The 17,656-nt window shown below is 42.1% G+C and overlaps 1 non-coding gene across 1 annotated transcript; it reads right to left on the bottom strand.

Annotated features, from left to right (window-relative positions):
• Window positions 1-2,501: 2,501 nt before the first annotated feature.
• On the bottom strand, window positions 2,502-2,607 carry LOC124614526. Its single transcript, XR_006979746.1, has one exon. It is a non-coding gene; the product is annotated as a U6 spliceosomal RNA (small nuclear RNA).
• Between the last annotated feature and the right edge of the window lie 15,049 nt (window positions 2,608-17,656).

Here is a 17,656-nt window from a genome sequence, read left to right on the forward strand (position 1 = left end):
TGTTTATTCGATCTACATACCAATAAAATCTGTGCAGTTTCACGTAACTATGTCATATGACATATCGATTTAACTGGAATTGTTTGAGGAATTCGATGTAAGGTGTGTTATTTGTTTGAAACATTACGGCTGGTCACTTTACGATTACGAAACCTTTACACCACATTCCTTTATTATTACGGCTGGTCACTTTACGATTTTCGGGGTGCACTCAGCCTCGTGATGCCAATTGAGGAGCTACTCGACCGAATAGTAGCGGCTCCGGTCAAAGAAAAACATCATAACGACCAGGAGAGCGGTGTGCTGACCACACGCCCCTCCTATCCGCATCCTCACCTGAGGATGACACGGCGGTCGGATGGTCCCGATGGGCCACTTGTGGCCTGAAGACGGAGTGCTATACTTTATGATTACGAAACCTTTACACCACAATCCTTTTTTTAAATTTTCGTTACAGCCTTCTATGGGCTACCTTTACACAACTTCCCTCACTTTCTAAAGTTCTCTTCCTTCCTCTTTCGCCAGTACTCCTTTATCCGTTGGCTCATTCGTGCACGTTCTTCTGCCGAGAATCCTGTGTTCTTCCTCGTTTTCTCCTCGAAGAAATCCTTCACCTGTGCAACCTTTTTCCGAAAGATCTGCCTGTTCACAATTTCTTCTGCCGTGATCCAGCATTTTTCTAGATCCCAGTGCACTTCTTTCGTCCATGGAACTTGTGTCTTTCTGTTCTCCTGGAAGAGAAGAATCTTGTTTGCGAGCCTCTCTGATTCCATTGTTTTAATATGTCCATAGAAAGACAGTCTTCTTTTCTTCATTGTGGGGGTGATATTTTCAAATCGTTGATAAAGTTCTTGATTTGATCTTAGGCGGAATGTAAATTTGATTTTTTCTCGGCCCAAGAACCTTTCTAAGTAACTTCCTTCCTTTATTTTCCATGTCTGAAAGTCTCTTCCTGGCTATTGCCTCAGATGCATACAAACATTCAGATTTGAAAACTGTGCTGTAGTGTCGGAATTTGGCCTGGTATGAGAGTGATTTAGATTTGTACGTGTTCTGACACAATCTGAATGTTACTTCCATTTTTCTTGCCCGTTCTTCAATTGCTGCCTTTTCATTGTTGTTTGGAGTCAAAATCTCTCCTAGGTACTTGAACTTCTGAACTTTTTTGATGTCGCCATACTTTGTCGTCATTGCCCACACTGGATCCGTGGCACTTATGTTCATATACTGTGTCTCCTCAAAAGATATTTACAATCCTGCTTTCACTGCTGTTTCCTCGAGGACTTCAGTCTGTTTAGCTGCAATTTGCAGATTCTCTGCAAAAAACACTATATCATCTGCAAACGCGAGGCATTCAAATGTAAGCCCAGACTGTTTGCTGCCTAGCTTGATTCCGTTTGGAAAGTTGAACTGACTCATTTCTCTTCGCCATTCCCTGATAACTGTCTCCTTGTCTCAAACCTATTTTGATTTCAAAGGGCTCTGACAGTTCTCCTCAAAGTTTAATTTGTGATCGGGTGTTTGTTAGTGTTTGCCGAATAAGCCTCGTTGTCTTATCGTCTATCTCATTATTTCAGTACTTCTATTAATGTGTCTCTATCTACGGAGTCGTACGCCTTTTAAAGTCCGCAAATGTCATGATCACTTTCTTATCCGCTGCAAGTGTCTGTTTTGATTAAGGTTTTGATGGAGAAGATCTGCTCTGCACACAATCTTCCTATCCTAAGGCCGGCTTGATATTCACCTAGTTGTTGATTCATGCGTTGTTCTATGGAAAGGATCTTGTATGCTACAGGTAGAAGTGATATTCCAAGCTTCAGAACGTTTCCGTAAGGCATCTTCACTTTCATTATCCCACCATGGATATTTCTTTTTCTTAGCAAAAAAAAATGGTTCAAATGGCTCTGAGCACTATGGGACTCAACTGCCGAGGTCATTAGTCCCCTAGAACTTAGAACTAGTTAAACCTAACTAACCTAAGGACATCACAAACATCCATGCCCGAGGCAGGATTCGAACCTGCGACCGTAGCGGTCTTGCGGTTCCAGACTGCAGCGCCTTTAACCGCACGGCCACTTCGGCCGGCTGTCTTAGCAAGGAAAATAGTTTATTTGGCTGCTTCCTGAATCTTCTGAGCCATTTTGTGCCACTCGTTGGAGTTTAACGTGTCAAGTTCATGCTGATACTTCACAACTATTTCTTCACTGATTTTTCAGTTCTTCAATTCCGTACTTCTGTATTCTGAGGGTCTTTCTTCTCCGATTGCCAGCGATTGGTTCCAGTTTGACCCTTGTCAGATAATCGTCAGAATCAAAAGTATCACCTTTCTGCACTTTGACGTTCATTATTCCCTTCGGACTAGTGGTCGCTACGTGATCAATCTGAAATTCTTCTTACATGGGATTGTGTGATCGCCATATTTTTATCTGCTTTGGAACCCTCTTAAACTGGGTGGACATAATTTTTTTCCTTTTTGTTATTTTACATTTTTTCCTTCATTTAAAAATGTGAAAAGTTTCATCATTTTGCGTGTCGGCTTTCCTTAAGGGCCATGCAGATCTCCATCTGTATCATTCAACTTTTAGTCCACAAATCGTCGAAGCGACTGCCGAGGAAGCGCCCTATCCTGGGATCCAATCTGTCTCGTGGATTTACGGCGAGGGCTGATTAGCTGGACAGCCTGGATCTCATTTTTAGGCGGTTTTCCACATCCAAATAGGCGAAAACCGGTCTGGTAGCCAGATGCCGCCTCAGGGACACACTACACAAATACCTAAAAACGTTATTATGCTTGAACGTGAGCTTTATATTACACACAGGTAGAGGGGGTACACAGATTTATTTCTGAGGACAGTGATGGCATTGGGAAGGGAATCCGATAGCCAAATGTTACTACACTACTGGCCATTAAAATTGCTACACCACGAAGCTGACGTGCTACAGACGCGAAATTTAACCGACAGGAACAAAATGCTGTGGTATGCAAATGATTAGCTTTACAGAGCATTCACACAAGGTTGGCGCTGGTGGCGACACCTACAACGTTTTGACATGAGGAAAGTTTCCAACCGTTTTCTCATACACAAACAGCAGTTGACTGGCGTTGCCTGAAGAAACGTTGTTGTGATGCCTCGTGTAAGGAGGAGAAATACGTATCATCACGTTTCTGACTTTAATAAAGGTCGGATTGTAGCCTATCGCGATTGTGGTTTATCGTATCACGACATTGCTGCTAGCGTTGGTCGAGATCCAATGACTGTTGGCAGAATATGGAATCGGTGGGTTCAGGAGGGTAATACGGAACGCCGTGCTGGATCCCAACGGCTTCGCATCACTAGCAGTCGAGATGACAGGCATCTTATCCGCATGGCTGTAACGGATCGTGCAGCCACGTCTCGATCCCTGAGTCAACAGATGGGGACGTTTGCAAGACAACAACCATCTGCACGAACAGTTCGACGACGTTTGCAGCAGCATGGACTATCAGCTCGGAGACCATGGCTGCGGTTACCCTTGACGCTGCATCACAGACAGGAGCGCCTGCGATGGTATACTCAACGACGAATGGCAAAACATCATTTTTTTGGATGAATCCAGGTTCTGTTTACAGCATCATGATGGTCGCATCCGTGTTTGGCGACATCGCGTTGAACGCACATTGGAAGCGTGTATTTGACATCGCCATACTGGCGTATCACCCGGCGTGATGGTATGGGGTGCCATTGGTTACACGTCTCGGTCACCTCTTGTTCGCATTGACGGCACTTTGAACAGTGGACGTTACATCTCAGACGTATTAAGACCCGTGGCTCTGCCCTTCATTCGATCCCTGCGATAGGCTACATTTCAGCACGATAATGCACGGCAGCATGTTGCAGGTCCTGTACGGACCTTTCTGGATACAGAAGATGTTCGATTGCTGCCCTGGCCAGCACATTCTCCAGATCTCTCACAATTTGAAAACGTCTGGTCAATCGTGGCCGAGCAACTGGCTCGTCACAATACGCCATTCACTACTCTTGATGAACTGTGGTATCGTCCGCAGCTCGTGGTCGTGCGGTAGCGTTCTTGCTTCCCAAGCCCGGGTTCCCGGGTTCGATTCCCGGCGGGGTCAGGGATTTTCTCTGCCTCGTGATGACTGGGTGTTGTGTGATGTCCTTAGGTTAGTTAGGTTTAAGTAGTTCTAAGTTCTAGGGGACTGATGACCATAAAAGTTAAGTCCCATAGTGCTCAGGGCCATTTGAACCATTAACTGTGGTATCGTGTTGGAGCTGCATGGGCAGCTGTACCTGTACACGCCATCCACGCTCTGTTTGACTCAATGCCCTGGCGTATCAAGGCCGTTATTACGGCCAGAGGTGGTTGTTCTGTGTACTGATTTCTCAGGATCTGTACACTCAAATTTCGTGAAAATGTAATCACATATCAACTCCAGTATAATATATTTGTCCAATGAATACCCGTTTATCATCTGCATTTCTTCTTGGAGCAGCAATTTTAATGGCCAGTAGTGTAATAACGCCTAAACCGATTTATAACAACTGCTACCCCAGGAGAATGGGAAAAAGGAAAAGCGTAAGAAGAAGAAGACCGACTAAGTGTGTACTGGTACACACTTAGCTAAAAGCAATTGTGTTAAATACATGGAACTGTTTTATACTTAAGCAGCTTTGGGAACTCTTATGATATTCAGTGGCCTGGTGTTTTAGTTTCGTGTTTCATACTTACGTCATACTGCTTTAGGAAGCTGATGTCCGGCCACTGAACTCAAAGTCCTATGGGTCATTCTGTGAAGCTTGCTCATTGGTAGGGCATACATACGGTACACAGGAGGCCTGCTTTCTGGGGCTGTTTTCAGGAGACGCTGTGCAGTGCGGGCTGCGGCGTCGGCCTGGCGGTCGGCGACAAGCGCGCTGGCGCCGCAAGGAGAGGCGGCCGCCTTTATTTTTAGTCGACGCGCTCTGAACAGGTCGGCAGCCATTCAGTGCGGGCGACGCGCCGTTGTGAATGAAACTGAAACAGGGGGGAAGCCGCCAAGAGGCGGCGGCGCAGAGCTGAGCCGGCGGCCGCTCTGCTGGTGCCCTGGCCGCAGGCGGCTGCGGCGGCGGTGGCGGTGGCTGACAGCAGGTGCCGCAGGGCGGGATGCCTAAGCGCCAGGCGCTGCTCGGCGGCGCGAGGATCCGCTGAAACGGGCGAAGCAGGTCGCGGGAGCTGACGAATTAACTTTAATGCCTAGAATGTGAACTACAAAGATAGAAACATTTTCACTAAATCAGAGCTTAAGAAAGCCCAACAAATGTTACACAAAAAACGGTGACATTTTGAAAAGAAAAGGGAGGAGTATATAGAGGGTCTACACAAGGGCGATGTTCTTGAGGACAATATTATGGAAATGGAAGAGGAGGTAGAAGCAGATGAGATGGGAGATATGATTCTGCCTGAAGAGTTTGACAGAGCACTGAAAGTCGAAACACCATTGGAACTACTGACAGCCTTGGGAGAGCCAGTCCTGACAAAACTCTACCGTCTGGTGAGCAAGATGTATGAGACAGGCGAAATACCCTCAGACTTCAAGAAGAATATAATAATTCCAATCCCAAAGAAAGCAGGTGTTGACAGATGCGAAAATTACCGAACTATCAGTTTAATAAGTCACGGCTGCAAAAATACTAACGCGAATTCTTTACAGACGAATGGAAAAACTGATAGAAGCCGAGCTCGGGGAAGATCAGTTTCGATTCCGTGGAAATGTTGGAACACGTGAGGCAATACTGACCCTACGACTTATCTTAGAGAATGAATTAAGGCAAGGCAAGCCTACGTTTCTAGCATTTCTAGACTTAGAGAAAGCTTTTGACAATGTTAATTGGAAGCCTCTCTTTCAAATTCTGAAGGTGGCAGGTGTAAAATACAGGGAGCGAAAGGCTGTTTACAATTTGCACAGAAACCAGATGGCAGTTGTAAGAGTCGAGGGACATGAAGGGGAAGCAGTGGTTGGGAAGGGAGTGACACAGGGTTGCAACCTATCCGCGATGTTATTCAATCTGTATATTGAGCAAGCAATGAAGGAAACAAAAGAAAAGTTCGGAGTAGGTATTAAAATCCATGGAGAAGAAATAAAAACTTTGAGGTTCGCCGATGACATTGTAATTCTGTCAGAGACAGTAAAGGACCTCGAAGATCAGCTGAACGGAATGGACAGTGTCTTGAAAGGAGGATATAATATGAACATCAACAAAAGCAAAACGAGGATAATGGAATGTAATCGAATTAAATCGGGTCATGCTGCGGGAATTAGATCATGAAATGAGAAGCTTAAAGTAGTAAAGGAGTTTTGCTATTTGGGGAGCAAAGTAATTCACGATGGTCGAAGGAGAGAGGATATAAAATGTAGACTGGCAATGGCAAGGGAAGCGTTTCTGAAGAACAGAAATTTCTTAACATCGAGTATACATTTAAGTGTCAGGAAGTCGTTTCTGAAAGTATTTGTATGGAGTGTAGCCATGTATGGAAGCGAAACATGGACGATAAATAGTTTAGACAAGAAGAGAATAGAAGCTTTTGAAATGTGGTGCTACAGAAGAATGCTGAAGATTAGATAGGTATATGACATAACTAATGAGGAGGTATTGAACAGAACTGGGGCGAAAAATTTGTGGCACAACGTGACTAGAAGAAGGGATCGGTTGGTAGGACATATTCTGAGGCATCAAGGGATCAGCAATTTAGTATTGGAGGGCAGCGTGAAGGGTAAAAATCGTAGAGGGAGATCAAGAGATGAATACACTAAGCAGATTTAGAAGGATGTAGGTTGCAGTAGGTACTGGGAGATGAAGAACCTTGCACAGGATAGAGTAGCATGCAGAGCTGCATCAAACCAGTGTCAGGACTCAAGACCACAACAACAACAACAACAACAACAAGAACACTTTAACTGTGAGTCCATTATTTGTAGGCACGACCGGTTTCGCTCCGTTTTAGCTGTGATCTGTACGGACTGATAGACTAAGATCCATGTAAGGTAGCAAGAAATCTTAACTAAAATGGAAAAGTGAGGTGGCTGAATGTTTTATTTCCAACAATATGGATCAGGTTTATAGACATAAAGAACAGTTTGTTTCCGATAAATTTAAAACTACTGGCTTACGTTATGTCTCATGTGATGACTGTCTGTCGGCCTCATGGGTAGAAGCTTTGAGATTCAGAGAGCACCTTAACATAGGAAACTGGAAATCATCCTTAAGATACACCTGACAGGAAACAGTCGTACTGTTACTAGCCTGTGCAGGAAGCTTTAGGTCTTATACGTAGGGAAATAAGGGCAATACTGTAAATATTCTAGAGGAAGTGAAAATTATGCATTCCCCGAAGAAGTTCCCTGTGCGTACGTTCAACGGACAAGTTGAATTTAGACATAGTGGTTTATTAGGCAATGTCGTCAGCGTCAGCTTTTAATGATTGCTTCTGCCCATGGTGTGTTGATGTTGGCTTGGAATTGTTTTATCATATTTTTATTACCTTGTATCATTCTGTTTCGGTGATTCGGTAATTTGAGGACAAAATGTTTCAAATGGCTCTATGGGACTTAACTTCTGAGGTCATCAGTCCCCTAGAACTTAGAACTACGTAAAGCTAACTAACCTAAGGACAGCACACACATCCATGCCCGAGGCAGGATTGGAAACTTCGACCGCAGCGGTCGAACGGGTCCAGACTGTAGCGCCTAGAACCGCTCGGCCCGGCCGGCAGTTTAAGGACAAAGACTGGTTTAGTCGCTTTCATCCAACACACTGTATGGCCCTGATTCGATCAGTTTGTGTACTGGTAACCAGTTTGTCCCGGCTTCGGTTTGGTGCTATATTCAAGTACCTTGCCTTGATAGTGATGTTTCAAGCTTTTTACTGAAATTTTAATGAAGCACGATTCCTATACAGCAAATTACGCTGGCCTGTATTCTGGCTTTTATTAGCTCCTTTTACAAAATTGTGTTATGTATCACGGTCTGTAACTTTTAAATAATTTCAATCCTGAGTTCATTTTGCAACCATTAATGCGCTACTTTTCCACGGTTTACCTTTCACAACATTGCTACTAATAAGTTTTTTTACATTTATTGTAAGGGATTACCCCAGCCTTTCAATCAGTTCAGCTGTCATTCTACTCGTCTAGTTATTCAGGGATGCGCATGCGCGCTCCACATGACGCCACTCTCTCCATGTCGCTACTTTGCTCTTCCACAGGCGCGTCCTGACACACTGCCTGTTTAATGCAAATCCTTTCCGCGCTGGTTGATGTTTGTCAAGTTCAGACTCCTGCCATCTGGCCTCACAGTGGTTTGCTTTCTGCCCAATGAGCTGTTCAGGTACGCGATGGTATCCAGTCCCGTTACCTACTCCACGTCAGTTGCATCGTAAGCCTTAACATAGTTTTATGGCTCTGAGCACTATGGGACTTAACATCTATGGTCATTAGTCCCCTAGAACTTAGAACTACTTAAACCTAACTAACCTAAGGACAGCACACAACACCCAGTCATCACGAGGCAGAGAAAATCCCTGACCCCGCCGGGAATCGAACCCGGGAACCCGGGCGCGGGAAGCGAGAACGCTACCGCACGACCACGAGCTGCGGACAACATAGTTTTATGCTGGATGCTTTTGATGCAGTTAACAACATGTTTAGAGTGAGCAACCAGGTCTTTACCAATATGTCTTTAATCCATTTTAGGCAAGTGGATACTCAATTTTTACATTATTCCGTGTGGATGGCCATATGCGGCATGTGCTTTGGTCACCATTTCGTCGTATGGGGGCTCCACTAGCTCACCAGAAACTGTTTACTCATGGTAAGCGGAATTTGTTAGTATTTTACCTACCTGGTAGTCCAATATTAGAGATTTTTTCTTATTAGTTTTCTCCTTTCAAGGTATTGAGGGAGCGTTCTCTGTGAATTTATTTTTGACGTCCGCCACTTAGCAAAAACTTGCTGATAATGAACGGTGGGTCAACGCATTATTTTTTTCCGGTCTGAATATCACTGCATCTTGTGACTGCGTTCATCCTGTGTGTACTTTTTCGTCTTAGTGATGGCCTGACGAACTTACATGAGTCTTCGTCCAGGGTTTATGACAGAGCGACTGGGACGCCAGTGAAACGTATCGAAGAGTTTACCAACCATTCTCATGCGTTCGATAACGCGTAACACTTGGCCATGTAAACCCCAGTCGGGCCACGGTACGTAACCTAGCGGGACTCAGCCCATATCCAGTTTACCTTCAGAAATTTAACGGGGAAGACAATGACGTCTGTCTGCGAGGTCCTAAGGGAGTACGCAATTACATTATCTTAACTGTGTGGCCTAAAGTGCAATTAGGGAACCAACAGAGACCAACCAGTCACTATATATACGTTTAAGAAAGAAAGAATTATGGACACTAATAGGCAATGTTGCTAACACATTTCCCTTACATTAAAAAGACGAACTAGCCAGGGTACTGACAATTACAAAATCCTTACTAATGTACACACCATCATCATAGGAGTGTCATTGTGAACAGTGTGGTCCTAACGAGTGAAACTGGTTTTGTGGAAGATGTAAACGCGAGTGCTGCGCCACAGAAAATGTGCTCGTGCGACCAGGACGACAGCGACACCCGGGGAAGGACCCGCAGCAACGCATTAGCCCCACGCCGGCGCAGGTTGCAGCTCCACGGAGACGAGGACGTGTGCATCGAAGGGAGGCGCATAACACATGACGTGTAACACAATGCATGGAACAGCCCTGATGTTTTCCCGAGACTGTGCGCGCTCGCACATTCACAAGCAAAATCGATAAGTGCAACTTATAATCGTAATAGTAATAATAGTAATCTAGTAATAATAATAATATTCGTCATAATCACAATAATCAAAACGTGATTATTACGTCAAAGGTAATACGCCAATTGCCTTTCCAGAGCGTATTCACATTTATATACAAACGCAAGAAATTTATTTTATGAGATGATGATATTAATTCTGAGTGTTTTTCTCTGCTCAAAGATCTCTTCCCTACAACCTAGTTGATGTCACTCTTGCTACTGAATAGCGTCTGATTCATTTGTTTTTCTTATAAGCTTCCATTTTACTCCTTTAGCCAGTGCAAATACATACAGTCTCTCAATTAATTTGGTACTGATTATCGCCGGCCAAGGTGGCCGATCGGTTCTAAGCGCTCCAGTCCGGAACCGCGCTGCTGCTACGGTCGCAGGTTCGAATCCTGCCTCGAGCATGGATGTGTGTGATGTCATTAGGTTAGTTAGGTTTAAGTAGTTCTAAGTCTAGGGGACTGATGACCTCAGATGTCAAGTCCCATAGTGCTTAGAACAATCTGAACTGATTACTGATGCATAAGACACTCACATATGAGCCGTGTGTGGTTCACGCTCGTGCCATCTCTTATTTTACATTCTCTATTTTTCGTGTTGCCACCTCGTTATGTTAGTTTCAATTTCTGCTGTCACTGAGTTGCTGCTCTGTCTGCCCATCAGCGGGAGCAGCAGCGCCTATCGATTTAGCCCTCACGTGTTATCCTTCCTGCACTGCTGTTACTTCCCGGTTGTCGTCTGTCGTGAGTTCAAATGGCTCTGAGCACTATGGGACTTAACTTCTGAGGTCATCAGTCCCCTAGAACTTAGATCTACTTAAACCTAACTAGAACCGCTCGGCCACTCCGGCCGGCCCGATGGTTGGAATTCGTATGCTTGTAATTGTGTTTTTAAAATCAAAGGCCTTCAGCCGGTTTAAAAGTATGTTTTTCTAAATTGGGAAAGTCTTACATTGTCTGATGATAAAGCTTGGTATAGCTTGGGCCTTCTGCCTGTTTATTGTGTTGTTTTAAAACATCGGCCTTCAGCCGCTTTAAGTTTTAAGGATCCTACTTATCAAGTATTACCTTTTGGAAGATAAAGTTGTTGGCTTTCTACCTGTTGAAAATTTACTGTAGTTGTATTGTTTTTTTAAAAGCACGAGCCCTTAGCCGCTTCACGTTTTACTAGTATTACATTCCTTCAAGATAAAACTGTGGGCCTTCTGCCTGTTGAGAATTTATCGTAATTATATTGTTCTTAAAATGATGGGCCTTCAGCTGCTTTAAAATTTTGGATTCTCACTTATCAAGTTTTACATCACTTGGGCTTAAATACTATTTAAGGTTAAAAGCTTTGGGCCTTCGGCCTTGGAACATTGGTTGCAGTTTTTTTTTCTTTTTTTTTGAAGCAAAGGCCTTCATCCGTTTTGGAGTAATGTTTCTTATTGGTCATAAAACCTTTGCCTTCTGCCTAATGATAGGTTATTGTAGTTATGTTGTTTTAAATTTATCGGCCTTCAGCCGCTTTTAAAAAGCTTAATCTATCTGATTAGTCAAGTCTTACATCACTTGGCCTTAAATACTATTTAAGGATAAAGCTTAGTGCTGTCTAAAAAAATAAAATAAAATAAAATAAAATGAAAAGTAAAAATAAAAAAAATTAAAAAAAATTATAGCAGTTGTATTTAATTGATGGGCCTTCAGATGTTTTAGAATTAAAGACGTTTTCTGTCGGTAGTCAAGCTTAGTAGTTGCGCTGTAATGTTTGGACAACTAAATAAAGTGTTATGTTTGGAGCGTAACTGACAGCCGCTCATTCTGGCCCCACAATTCCTACTACCTGTCCTGCCCTGTGGGCTTAGCAAGGTGTCTCAATATATTATTATTATTATTATTGTTATGATACATTTTTGTTCTTAATACAGTGAGTGAACTTGAATGTTACATGATTATTCAATTTTACCCTTTTTTTTATTCTTCTTTTTCTCTTCCCAAAACTTCATTCTTTGACTTTGTTCGTGTTTCCTTTGTTCTGTCCGTATTTTCCCTGGTCTCTTCCTTTCTTTTACTTCAAATTTCGTGTTCATAATTTTTGTTTCTGAATTTGTCTCTTTCATCTATCATTTCTTTATTGGTTCCTTCTTCTTCTATTTCATGAAACCAGTCGGGTTTTTGAATGAGTTGTTGACTACATCAAAAATCCCCTATGTGAGTCTGGTGTTGACGTTTTCTGATTATTTCTGTGAGTCTGTCTGTATGTTTGTATAGTTCTTTGGTTGGCGTCTTCATCCATATACCATCTCTATGTACTGCTCCAGAAATTTTTCGAAGGATTTTACTGTCCATCTTTTCTGTCTCTATGATGTCTGATGCCCCGATTGTGGTCGTTTCTGATGCATATATATATATATATATATATATATATATATATATATATATATATATATATATATATATAATTAGCCAATGTCCCCAGTGGGGAACAATAAGCAGGTGATTTTCAATTTTTCTTATTGTTCTTCTTATTTTCCCACTATTTCTACATTTTCTCCCCGAAGGCCTTCTTCCTTTCTGTGGTCCAGTTTGGTCGGTACGGGTTTGCTTCCATCTCTGGAGGAAAGTTCCACTTATCAATTTTGCTTGTGAATATATCTCCATCTGACGTGTTTGTTTGATTTGTCAAATCCTTCTTAGCTTCAGTTACCCAGGGTATTGAAGGTCTAAGTCATGTCACATAGTCCGATAGACGTTTAGTTAGTCTGTTTCCAGATACTCTGTCTAGGTGTCCATAGAACTTCATTCGTCTTTTTCTGATGTCAGTTTCGATGTTTGACACTTGTTCTTTTGTCTCGATGGTTTGCAGTCTGCACCGTGGTCCCAGATTTTTTCTAATGATCTTTCTCTCTACTTTCTTAATTTCTTGCAAATCTAGTTTTCGATTCAATGAGAATGTTTTACTTGCATATGTTACTGTCGGTCTGATTACTGTGTTGTAGTGTCTGATTTTAGCGCCTTCTGACAGGCATTTTTTTCTTAAACAAATTTGAAACAAGACCTGACACTTTGTTGATTTTTCTGCAGTCCGTTTTTTGTGCTAGTTTTTCAAGTCCCGTTGGTTCAATAATTTCACCGAGATACTTAGTGTTTGACTCTGTTGATTCTACCATAATTTGTTTTATGTTTCGGAATATGTAACTTGGAACACGTGAATTCAGTCTTCTCATAGGAGATTTTCAGGCCAACCTTCTCTGCACATTCTTTGAGGTTACGTTCATATATAATATATAATGCTGATATATAACTTTGTAATCAATCAATCAAAATATGTAACATCTTCCAAATGTTAAAACATGGTGTGTCATGTAAATAGAGAGAGCGGGTCAAAGGAAGCAATAAAATAAAAAAAGAAGATGCACGATGTGCGTGTGTACACAAACATCTACATCAGTAGTCGGCAAGCCACGCGATGAGTGGCGGCAGTTACCATTGTCAGTTCGACCCTCTCCTGGTACAGTAAAGAACGGTACGCGGGAAGAAAAACTATTTGTAAGCCTCTGTCTGAACTCCACTCTCTCTAATTTTTCCTCCGTGTTCTCTTCGTATGATATAACGACGAGGAAGAACTATATTTGTTGACTCTTCAAAGAAAGTACGTTCGCGCGAGTTTAGCAGTAAATCTCGCCGTGATGCACGGCTGCTCTCTTGCAGTGCCTGCCATTGGACTCGGTTCAGCACTTCCATGACGCTTTCACGTCCGCTAAGTGAACCCGTAACGAAACGCGCTCCTCCTCTTTGGATTCTGTCTATTTCCTGTATCAGCCGTCTCTGGCAACAGCCCTCTCCTCTCTCCTCGTAACGATCCCTTGCGATATTCCTAGTTACGTGAGCTAGTATTATCACTGAGAGCCAAATACAACGATCTCTCTTGATCTAAAGTAGTTTTAGCACAGTAACGGCAAGTCTATCAGTCACGTTTCTAACTACTTTTGAAGTCATTGCAATCAAAGTAACAATAGCTACTCAAGATTACCTAGCGGTGAATAATGTGCAATTAATTTAACTGATTAATTGCTTGCATTTAATTAGATAAATGCTCACGTTATATACTCGTTTTAATGAAATCACTTTACTTAAGAAGGAATCGCTAGTAATCACTTCAGGTTTGATACCGTACCTATCCTACTATTTACTGAAACATCTCCTATGTGCCTAAACCATGACTTAAGTTGACATTGTCTGTAGGGTGGCACAGCGACACACTGAACTATAGTCATTGCTAAACATCACTTCCTACCTGCTTATTCTTCTCCAACATCAGCAGAGTTTGTGGCAGCGGATTGAACTCAGATAAAACTGTAGCTAGTACTCACCATTAGTCATATCACCTGAAACTTTTCTAAATTTATATGTTGTGAAAGCTTTGCACTGAAAAATGTTAATGCTGATAGATTATGAATGCTGTTTGTATGTGTAAACTTTAAAGCAGCAGAACTAATTCATTCTCTAGCAAAGTTTACGTTTATATAAACCAAAGTTCTGGTTCAGATATCTGTGTTCAAAACCTACACACTGAATGTATCTGTAATGTGCAAAATATGCTGCTATTCTACAAGGACTCTGTAACGAATGCCAAAACAAATCAGTTACTTAGTAAAATAAACTTATATGCACTGCAAATGATGTACGTAAAGTTAGCACTGTTGCGTGTGCTAAATAATTTCATGTGTTTCAACTGCAAAAGCATGACCACTTCTGTACAGTTATCTTTAACATAGTTTGGAGTTAGCAAACACCGAACATTTCTTTCACCAATTAGTCTAAAAATGTAAGAACTTTAAAACCTGCTTGAGCTTTAGAAAGGAACTGAAACTCTCAAATTCACTACAAAAATTAAAATTATGTATGACTGAACGTAGCATCTTTTACCACAATCCTATCATAGCACAAAAAGATGAATGCGTCCTGGGCAGAGGTAGGGATATAAAAGAAGGGAACTAGGTTTTGTACTTATCTGGCAGTTTAAAAGACATTTAAATCAAAACATGTTGACATATACTGGGTTTTTTACTTCTTAGTATCAGTACTCATGCCATGCAATATCATGCATGTAAGTAACATGTTACATGATGTCATATATAGCATAAAACGATACGTGCCATCACGTCATTCAACATGGCATTTCTCATGTCGTGCAGTATGGCAAAATGCCATTAAAGTTTAGGATGCATACGTCCCTTCTCTGGGCTACTTCCTACAATGTCTACACCCCCGCTATCGGATAATTTCTGTTCTAGATGCATCTCTCTCTCTCTAGAAACATATAAATTTACGATTGTTTTTTCTTACACCTTCACCATACATGTAATGGGTTTGGGGGAAAAATATTCCCCTCAGAGAAAACAATGAACCTCCCCCTCCAACCAGAAATAAATTAAATGTTTTAGAGTTTTCCCGGAAACTAATCCACAGCCAGAAATGTCATCTCACCAGAAAATCTTTTTAGCTATTACATTTATCCTCTTCAGCCACATCATTACTGTGGTACCAATCCATCAATGCCACTTTTGGTTGTTGTCCTTCCTTTGTGTCCAAATTTGTTTCATCCTTTCAGAATAAAGTCTCTTTCTTCCATCATAACACGGTGTTCCAGCCCGCTTTCTGATTTCCCTTTGAGCAACTTTCCAAGCAAATATCTTTTGCCTGATTGTTTTTCTATTTGTAACGTCTGCCTGAGTTATACCGGCTGCTTTAAGATCCTCCTTAAACCCATCGATCCATTTAATTGGCTCAGCCATATGAAACTATACTCGTATGTTCTTTACTAAGATGAATCTTATGGATTTTGGGCATAGGATCTCGGACTTTAGCCGATAAATTTTAAGATGCAGCTGTGCCAACACCTTGCAGCTAAGGGAACTAACTGCCCTGAAGAAGTAGGGTTACATCGTAAAAAAAGCGCGAATATATGAAGACGTTATGATTTAATTCCCTTTGTCTTGCATCACTAACTGTGCTATAATAGGAGCATGTTTCACTCTTGTCCCCAACTTTTATTCTACCATAATTTCGATATCAGACCGCCAAATCTTGGCAACCGATGTAGATTATTGTTGACTGGATTGACGATTGATAAGTCAGAGATTTTTTAATTGTCTTTTGGACGATGCTGCTTGTGTCGTGGCAACGAGTAAAGCTTTCACAAAACATTAAGACGACCATTAATGACATGTGTTTGTCTACATTCTTACAAAATTTTAGCCGATTCTAACGAGTCTGAAACACAGAAGTGCCTCGAGTAAAAAAAACTAAGAAATAATGTGTCCTTTTGCACATAACATCCGAATGAAGCTAGGTTTTTGAAAGTGTGTTTTCAATTTTATCGTAATAACGCATATTTTATTTATCTGATTCATTTTAAACTGTTTCCGTGCATTCAATTAACGTAAGAATGAATTTTACGTGCCACATTTAGCACGACTTGGAACAATTAATTTTAGCCTTATTAAAATATTTGGGAAAAGGAATTAATCGATTCGCACAATTTGCCTGGGCGCCAGCTCCGGTTCGTCCATCAGAACTTGCTTAATATATTGTCGCATATCTACAGTAAGACAGATGTTCGAATGGCGACACAAATGGCCGGTGGTCCGGGCTAAACCAAAAACTTTTTACCCCATGTTCCCAGCTCAAATGTGAACAGGGCACTAATACCCCCCCCCCCCCGCCCCCCCCTCCCCCCGCCCTCCCCCATACCTCGATTCTACGTGTGGTTTCCTCAGACATATTTGTTAGAATACTTCCGCGCTGTAACGATATACTTTTTGCATAGTGACTGATTAAATGCACTGGCTATCTGAACGTTGTGCTATTGCATTGGAACTGATACTTCCTACTTCAATGATCTTATGATCTTAAGACAAGGTCAGATCATTTTTTACAGTTATGTTGTTATCAATGGAGAGACGTCTACAGACGTTAAAGTAACCTCTGGCGTGCCACAGGGGAGTGTTATGGGACCATTGCTTTTCACAATATATATAAATGACTTAGTAGATAGTGTCGGAAGTTCCATGCGGCTTTTCGCGGATGATGCTGTAGTATACAGAGAAGTTGCTGCATTAGAAAATTGTAGCGAAATACAGGAAGATCTGCAGCGGATAGGCACTTGGTGCAGGGAGTGGCAACTGACCCTTAACATAGACAAATGTAATGTATTGCGAATACATAGAAAGAAGGATCCCTTATTGTATGATTATATGATAGCGGAACAAACACTGGTAGCAGTTACTTCTGTAAAATATCTGGGAGTATGCGTACGGAACGATTTGAAGTGGAATGATCATATAAAACTAATTGTTGGTAAGGCGGGTACCAGGTTGAGATTCATTGGGAGAGTGCTTAGAAAATGTAGTCCATCAACAAAGGAGGTGGCTTACAAAACACTCGTTCGACCTATACTTGAGTATTGCTCATCAGTGTGGGATCCGTACCAGGTCGGGTTGACGGAGGAGATAGAGAAGATCCAAAGAAGAGCGGCGCGTTTCGTCACTGGGTTATTTGGTAACCGTGATAGCGTTACGGAGATGTTTAATAAACTCAAGTGGCAGACTCTGCAAGAGAGGCGCTCTGCATCGCGGTGTAGCTTGCTCGCCAGGTTTCGAGAGGGTGCGTTTCTGGATGAGGTATCGAATATATTGCTTCCCCCTACTTATACTTCCCGAGGAGATCACGAATGTAAAATTAGAGAGATTAGAGCGCGCACGGAGGCTTTCAGACAGTCGTTCTTCCCGCGAACCATACGCGACTGGAA

This window comes from Schistocerca americana, chromosome 4 (genome assembly GCF_021461395.2).
Source record: "Schistocerca americana isolate TAMUIC-IGC-003095 chromosome 4, iqSchAmer2.1, whole genome shotgun sequence".
Classification (NCBI taxonomy): domain Eukaryota; kingdom Metazoa; phylum Arthropoda; class Insecta; order Orthoptera; family Acrididae; genus Schistocerca; species Schistocerca americana.